The following is a 9022-nucleotide window of genomic DNA, read 5'->3' on the forward strand; positions in this document are numbered from 1 at the left end:
GCCATTGTCTCCATATACTGACGTCTGACTGATGACATAGTTTGCTGAAGACAATACTTGGCTAGGAAGGCACAACCCTTAGGTATAATCAGAGAAAAATTAGAAAATAACTTCCCTCTCTTCGTGGGTTATTACATTTAAAGTGATAAAAATATGCAGAACATCTAGTATGACTGGGACAAAGTGGGATTTTATTTATTTTTTTTAAAGAGATAACGTGTAAAGAGAGCAAAGTCCTTGTGATCTGCAAATAAAAGGAATAATAACAATTACATTCAATTCTGGAGGTCAGTATCTTATAATCCAAAGAAAAGGAGAGGGAAATGCTAAGGATTGTTTTTATTGGTGCTCAGTTAGGGTTGCCACCTTTCCCCCTCCCAAAAGCCAGGCAGGGGGTGTGACTTCATGAGGCAGGGACAGTGATGTCACTGAGAAGTGATGTCACAGGTGTGGGGCTATGATGTGGCAATTGGTAACAACCCTATGCTCAGTATCTGGACTATAGTGGGGTGGTCTGTCCCTTCTGCACATGAAAAAGTGTTACTTTTAATGAATGTATGTCACTCTGCTTGTTTTGACATTATAAGTGATATTTACACTTGAGAAGGTAGTATGACTTTTTCTATAATTTTTTCGGCTATAGATAAATTGGTGTAGGTGTGTTAAACTTAGAAGCAGCCTCAGTGTCACTGTTATAGAATATGTCCATTCTTTGCATGGTAAAGATAAATTGACATACTGCATATGTTTGTCTTCACGTTTAAAGTATAGGAGGAAATACTTTATTTATGCTTCACTTCACAGGCCAGAGCTTTAGGCAGCTTGTATTTAACAGTTTGCTTCCTGTAGTGTCACATTCATTCCAGGATCTTCCTTCCAAGGTCACTGTCGGAAACAGGGCCAGAATCAATTAGATGAGAAAAATCGTATCTCCTAATCTCCAGACTTTCCCAAAGATCCAGATGCAGTTCAATGGAAAAACTTATGTCATTGTTTATCACAAGTAAACTCTATTGCAGTCTATGGGGGGGGGGGGGGGACTTAATCTGAACTAGAAAGGGAAGTTTGACAACAAACTTCATGTTGTTTTGAAAAACATAGTCACTGAATGAAATCTGCAAAGTTTGGGGACCCTGGATTTAATAGTGTCTGAATAGCAGCAATTTAAATTTCTCCTGTGAAAGTTAATGAGTGATATCTAATTGACAGTTGGTGGCTCCACTTGTTTCTAACCTGGAACTGCAGTTACCCAGTGACTAACTCTGCAAAGTTTAGTGACCCTGGGATTAATAGTTACAGAACAGCAGCAGTTTAAATTTAAACCAATAAAAGTCAATAGGTGAATTGTAATTGGTTGCTGGTGGGTGTGCCCCCTTTTTCTACAGTTTTTGGGGTACAACACCCAAACTCCCCACACATCTTCGCCCTATAGCGGAGCAGGTTGCTTGTGCTTTTCTAAGCGATCCCACCCCCCGTCTTTTTGTGGCGCTGCTCTGAACACCCCAATTTTCCCATTGACTAATCAGAAGTGGAAGAAGAAGAAGTGGAAGTGGAACAGTAAATTGGGTTTATCAACCAATAACATTTTCTCATGGAAGTAAATCTGCCCCATTATTCAATTCAATAAGAAAACTAGATTTTATTGTTTATCACATTAGATTGAAATCTAATGAAAATCTTGTACAGGTATGGGACCCGTTATCCAGAAACCCATTATCCAGAAAGTTCCGAATTACGAAAAGACCATCTACCATAGACTCCATTATAAGGAAATAATTCACATTTTTAAAAAAGTTTTCCTTTTTCTCTGTAATAATGATCCCAACTAAGATATAATTAAACCTTATTGGAGGCAAAACAATCCTATTGGGGTTATTTATCGTTTAAATGATTTTTTAGTAAACTTAAGGTATGGAGATCCAAATTACAGAAAGATCCCTTATCCGGAAAACCCCAGATCCCGAGCATTCTGGATAACAGGTCCCATACCTGTATAGAATAATGAGATGACTATTTCAATTAATCATTCAATTAATCAAGTCCATTATTACTTAGAATGTTTTTTTTTTTTTTTTTAAATGATGGGGGGGTAATAATATTCTGAACCAAAGCTGTGGCTAGTGGGTAGCAATTAGGGGCAGCACCCTGGGCTTTAGAGGTAGAGCCTTAGATATGAGCAGCTGGGTACTTGCCCCAGGCCCCTTACCCACTAAGGACTGTCCTGTCCCCTACAGACATTATTGTATGAGGGTTTTGTATGGAATTCTGAATAGCTAATGCATAAACCCACTTATTGTACAGCGCTGCAGAATATGTTAGCTTTTTATAAATACATGTTGTTAATAATAATAATAATTGCATTTAGACACAATGAGAGGACAATAAGACAGTGCTATTAAGTTGTCACATACAGAGATTAATATGCTATTGCCCTCTCCATACTGGCTGTGTTTTTCACGTTCCTTTTATATAGCCATGACTGATAATGATAAGAACTGATGGTGTTATTGCGACAGAGGAAAACATTTTCTCTTTTGGACTGACTTTACTCATGCTAATTAGCCTTACCACCAATTTACACTTGGCAAGGCCAGCAACATAGATAATTATATCTTATTATTTGATAAGAACATTTTATTTTGAGCTTAATTGCGATCTGTTCTATTAATTGGAAGTGAATATAAGTAGGGTCAGTAGGGGTAAAATCGAAAATAACAAGACCTTCTGCTATATGGTTATATTCTCTATACTGTCCTAGTTATCCTCACTAACTGGCATAGAGAATATACTGTAATCTGCAATCTATTGGGATAAATCTACCTTAAAGAAGAACTAAAAAGGAAACCCACGGGCTGACAATCAGTGGTCTATTTGGTCCAGGCCCGGATTTAAACTGCGGGCGTCCCAAAGCCTGCGCCGCTCATCACCCTCACCCCCCCTCCCTCTTGCACTGAACGTGTGCGCGCACATACACATACACACGATTTTCGGGAGCACTAGGGATTAGTATTAGTAGATTTAAGGAGCAATCCCCAGTGCTTTGGAATGCATTTAGATGTGGCTGGGTGGCATGCCGCCTCTAAAATCCTGCTGCCCTAGGCCCAGGCCTTCCCACAAATCCGGGCCTGAATTGGTCAGTATGCTAGTGAGACATTATCCCTGATATTCTGTTAGTTACCATTTCATTATGTATGTTTCCTTTTTAGAAAAGTGTGAGAAGCCATATTGCTGTCTAAAACTTCATCAAAACCATGGTGGCCATGGTGATGTTTCAGTAAAGTCTATGGAGGATGCCATAGACACAACTCTTATGCAAATAAATTACCCTAGAAGCATTTACACATACTCAGTCATTTATGTCGAAAAATTCAGTGCAAAGTGCAAAAAAACCTTCTTGCTGAAAAGAGAAGGTACCCAGATCACTGTTTCTGCTCATTATTCTGATTCCTCTCCATGTGATCAATAGCACATTACAGACACAGCTATTAGTGTGTGATGTTCCTTGTGGGATATTTAGGGATCCAGTACTTTGTAAGCATCAGCATCACAAGAACAAACAACTTCTTGCTAGAAAGACGTCCAAGTCATGAATAACTCGCTCCCTCACTAGGGAATTCCAACTTTATTGTCCTGATAGAAATCAGTTCCTTCCTACACTGCTTCTTCCTTTCCTAAAGTCTCAAAGGAAGAAAAGGTAGAACATTAGACAAACCTTTATACTGGGCTTGTATTTATTTGTCAGCTCTAGGAAAGCTCACTAAGATCTGGCAGTAGAGTCATTTTGGGCCCCATTGCCACTCTGGTCAACCACTGACAACTAGAGAAGTAGCTAAATTAAAACCAACCCGTAGCTCCCTTCCTGTAAGGAATGCCATAACTGTGTTGTCCATACAATAATCAACCCCTTCCTATACTGGTGGTGATACCACCTTTCCTCCAGGCTCAGATGATGTCCTACAGGGAAAATAATTTTTTGGATCTTGTCAGCTCACTAATATATGGCGATAGTAGATCCCTAGTGTTATTTTGGGACCCTATCACCACTCTGGAAAACCACAGACAACTAAACCAGGAGGTCTCACATGTGTTCTCCAGCTTTTTTGTAAGTATATCTCCACCACCTGCCAGAGACTTGAAGTTTCTACTGGCTGCTGATGCAAGTTTTCTGCTGATAATTGTGGGTTTCGGGCTCCCAGTGGGAAGCTGGGTTTTTGATTGTTAGTACAAATCCAAATAACCAAAATGCCTGTGTGTTCTGCAGGCATTTACGTACAGGGACCTATCCCTAAATTCTCTAGAAACCTGGCCAGACTCCCAGTGTTGCCCCAGGCTACAGGCAGGACCAAGCCTTTGTGGGAAAGTACCATTTGTTCTATTGTTAAACATAATACATGGCTTTTAACACTGATTGCAGGCAAACGGAGTCAATGTTTACGGTTTCCACACCTATCTCATTAATTGCTCACCTTGCTTAAAATACAAACAGTTTCTAGCACCATCCACTTTTTACCTGTATAAGTAAGTCCGCCTCAAATACTCCATGCTTGCAGCCCAAATTATTTTAAAGTGACAGAAGCTCAGTGCCCACAGCGCCTACTGACACAGGGGAACCTGTAGCTACTGCCACCTCCAGACCAGACAGATGCTCAGTGCCCACAGCGCCTACTGACACAGGGGAACCTGTAGCTACTGCCACCTCCAGACCAGACAGGAGCTCAGTGCCCACAGCGCCTACTGACACAGGGGAACCTGTAGCTACTGCCACCTCCAGACCAGACAGGAGCTCAGTGCCCACAGCGCCTACTGACACAGGGGAACCTGTAGCTACTGCCACCTCCAGACCAGACAGGAGCTCAGTTCCCTCAGCAACTACTGACACAGAGGAACCTTGTAGCTACTGCCACCTCCAGACCAGACAGGAGCTCAGTGCCCACAGCACCTACTGACACAGGGGAACGTGTAGCTACTGCCACCTCCAGACCAGACAGGAGGTCAGTGCCCACAGTGCCTACTGACACACGGGAACCTGTAGCTACTGCCACCTCCAGACCAGACAGGAGCTCAGTGCCCACAGCGCCTACTGACACAGGGGAACCTGTTGCTACTGCCACCTCCAGACCAGACAGGAGCTCAGTGCCCACAGTGCCTACTGACACAGGGGAACCTGTAGCTACTGCCACCTCCAGACCAGACAGGAGCTCAGTGCCCACAGTGCCTACTGACACAGGGGAACCTGTAGCTACTGCCACCTCCAGACCAGACAGGAGCTCAGTGCCCACAGTGCCTACTGACACAGGGGAACCTGTAGCTACTGCCACCTCCAAACCAAGCAAGAGCTTGGATACTCCGAATTTTTACCATATCGTGTTTTAAGCCCCCCAAAAATCAGATTTTAGTAAATGTGCCCCTTACTGTCTTCCCCTGAATCAACTTATAAAGCAAGGCTGGTCAGACTGTTGCCCATGCTGCCACCATATCCCACCATATTAAATATTTTAATGAGTAAAATTTGCATGGAAGTGTTTGAGGTCACCTGGTTAACAAAGTTACAGTCAGTGCATATGGCAAAAACTGTTACTGTGTCTGTGAGTGTAATTTCGCCCGTGGCTACTCTTTCGTTTAGCGGCTATTATTTTGTTGCCCGCGGCTATTATTTCGTCGCCGGCGGCTATTATTTTGTCACGCGGCTATTATTTTGAAGGGGGCGACAAATTTTGGACGTGCGGCGAATTTTTCCGCTGCAAATTTTTTCAGCCGTTTCGCGAAACAATCCACCAATGCGGAAATTCGCCGCGAATCCATGTCTGCTGAAACATTTCGCCCATCACTATCTCTGATCATTGCATATGCCCCATTATTGAGATGAAAGAGTGCTATAATCTGAGGTAAGGCTTGAATTATGACTTGTAAGTCACATACTCACACCTCCCATACCCGCAACTGCCTGCCCAGCACCCTGACCTGCAGCAGTCTTATTGTAGTATTACAGGTCCAGCTGATAGAAGGCAGCTTAGTTAGTAGAATTACATTTACACCAGGTTCTATGAAAGCTTTCTACAAGCAGCAATACCTGCCCTTAATTATTAGTTTTGTGCTGCTTTTTTACACCAGCCTCGTAAACACCATTATTTATGAAGGTGGTGAAAAAGCATTATAGAGCTAATAACTAGGGGCAGGTATTGCTGCTTGCAGAAAGCTTTCATAGAACCTCAAGGCCATTGACTACAGAAACATAGTCCTTTCTAAAAAAAAACTACTCAAGAGAAGTTCAATGGGTTCAAGTTCCTCCTTTTAGCTGCCCATTTGCTCTGAGCCCCTCTTTGAGTGAACAGCTTAGTTGAACTATACACGTTAGAAAGATCAACAAGAACCTGCTTTTGTCTCTATTTATCAAAATAATCCTTTCGCTATGGAACCAGATTTTCACACTGTGAAGCGCATCAGTTAAACGCACAGTTTCTTGCTTCACCTGCATATTTCTTAGAATGCGTTAAGCTTTACAGAATTATAGATCATGTCCACATTGCAGATCTTATTTCTAACAAGGCTACACACAAGTATTCTGCAGATTTTTTGACCTGCACCTTTTCTCCTGTTACACTGACTGGCTGTTCTTTAAGCCTATAATTAAGATAATCCTTCTGTTTCTGATCTATTGTACAGTATGTAACTGTGGCTTCTGTGAGAAAAGTCTTCCCTCTATTTCACTAGAGTTTGTCTTTTAGTTTTATTGTCTTTAAGGTGCTGGAGGCAGGATCAGGTCTCTTTGACATCCATCAAATCAAAATTCTACCCCCCCCCCCTCTGTGTATAGTGATCATATCCCATGGGTCAAGCCATGGTGGATGGTTTGCAAGGTACATGCATACTGTTATGATAAAGTGGATGATGTTATAGGGGTAAGTATTGCTGGGGTTTTTAGTCATAGTGATGCTGTAAGTTTTAAGATCCAGTGAATACGCTATGACTTATGGCACATGATTTATCCATATATTACTCTCTGTGCTTGGATTGTGAATGTAATTGTGAATGTAATTCCAATTCCTGTACCTACTGAACCCAGATGTAACAAGGGGAAATACCATTGCATGGGTGGCTATAGTGATAGCAGCTACAGAGGTGAAGAATGGGAAGGTGGGGGCCGGGATAAAACCTTAGTCACTTCAAGTCATTGCAGTATTATTCAGCTTTTCTGTTTATTCATTCACTATTTTAGGACATCCTCTCACTCCATGAAGTCCATAAACATAATTACATACTGTGCTATAATTCACATTAATAGCTGCAACAGAAGCAAGGTGCATAACATTTTGGTGCAACCACTTTGCATGGAGTTATAATGTGAACAACTTGCATGCAAGTTGCATTCTGTGTCCACTAATTGTAAATAAGGCCCTGTATGTGGATATATTTTGTTCAATACTGAACAGGGATACTTCTAGTGAATTGATTGTATCAGGTGTATTCAGCTGAACAAAACATACTTGTGAGCACTGCCTATCCCTGTCCTGCAAATGGCAACTAAATAGCATCTTATTACATCTGGAAACTAGTTATGGAGAAGCACTAACTTTTGTAGCAAGTAAACCAAAAAGGTGCAACAGCCCAATATATGCATACTGAAAGAAGAATGCTCCCTGCAATGTTCCTAGTTTAAACTGCTTTTATTAGGTTTAGGAAGGGACCACAAAAGGTGTTCAGATTCACTATGCTGCTTAGCAAGACAGGTACATATACAGTTCCTTTGATTTAACTGCCTTGGTCTGTGCACAACAAATAGTTTGCAGTTTGAATTGAGTAATTTTTTCATTTCAAATTGGCACCCCCATTGATTAAACATTTCCCTCGCCTTTAATTTGTTTAGTCCCTGTGAATATTCCCTGAAACTGAAGGCTGGGGGCTACCGAGCAATTTTGTACTTCATTGCCCCTTGTGTGCCATAGTCCTAAAGGTGGCCATACAGGGGCAGATTTAAGCTGCTGATTCAGTCCTTTTTTATTCAGCAGCTTATTTAAAGGAACAGTAACACTAAAAAATGAAAGAGCTTTAAAGTAATGAAAATATAATGCACTGTTGCCCTGAACTGGTAAAACTGGTGTGTTTGCTACAGTAACACTACTATAATTTATATAATACGCTGCTGTGTAGCCATGGGGGCAGCCATTCAAGCTGGAAAAAAGGAGAAAAGGCATAGGTTACATAGCAGATAACTAGTAGATAAGCCTCATATAATGGGGGTTTATCTGTTATCTGCTATATGCCTGTGCCTTTTCTCCTTTGAATGGCTGCCCCCATGGCTACACAGCAGCTTATTTATATAAATTATAGTAGACTTTCTGAAGTAAACACACAACTGTTACCAGTGCAGGGCAGCAGCACATTATATTTTAGTTACTTTTATACTCATTTTTTGGTGTTACTGTTCCTTTAACCTTGTATGGGGCCCTCCGACAGGCCTACCCTAAATGATGTCTGACCGAAAATCAGCCAGATGTCAATTGGGAAGGTGTAATTGTGCCGTCAGATAGGCAGAGGACTATATTAACTCTTTGATGCAGTCCTCATCCCAACAGCCTGTGTCCCCATTGTGATCCCATCGTTCATTGGATTAACTCAAAATTGCCCATGTCAGGGAAAGCACCACATGTACAGCCAGCTTAAGGGTTATATTCACAGGGGCAGAAAACTAGTCACTAGGGACATCTTTTCCAATGGATGGACTCTCAACTTCAAGCCCATGATTAATATACCCCTTAAAACCCTATACAGGTGAACAGAGATATGTTTTAAATACGCTATTAACTATCATTATTAATAAGTAATTCACACCTTTTGCAAAACACACTTTCTGCATCCCCATATCCTTGGCAAACACATACAGTATATTCTGCATGCATGAGTGCATTCTACATATGGATCTGGGGACTTGGGAGAAGTTCTTTTACACTAGGCAATAACCTCCAGACCATATTAGGGTATGTTGTGCATCCTTTCCCAGTAATTATGGGTTAAATTTAGATAA

Source organism: Xenopus tropicalis, chromosome 1 (genome assembly GCF_000004195.4).
Source record: "Xenopus tropicalis strain Nigerian chromosome 1, UCB_Xtro_10.0, whole genome shotgun sequence".
In the NCBI taxonomy this organism is placed as follows: Eukaryota; Metazoa; Chordata; class Amphibia; order Anura; family Pipidae; genus Xenopus; species Xenopus tropicalis.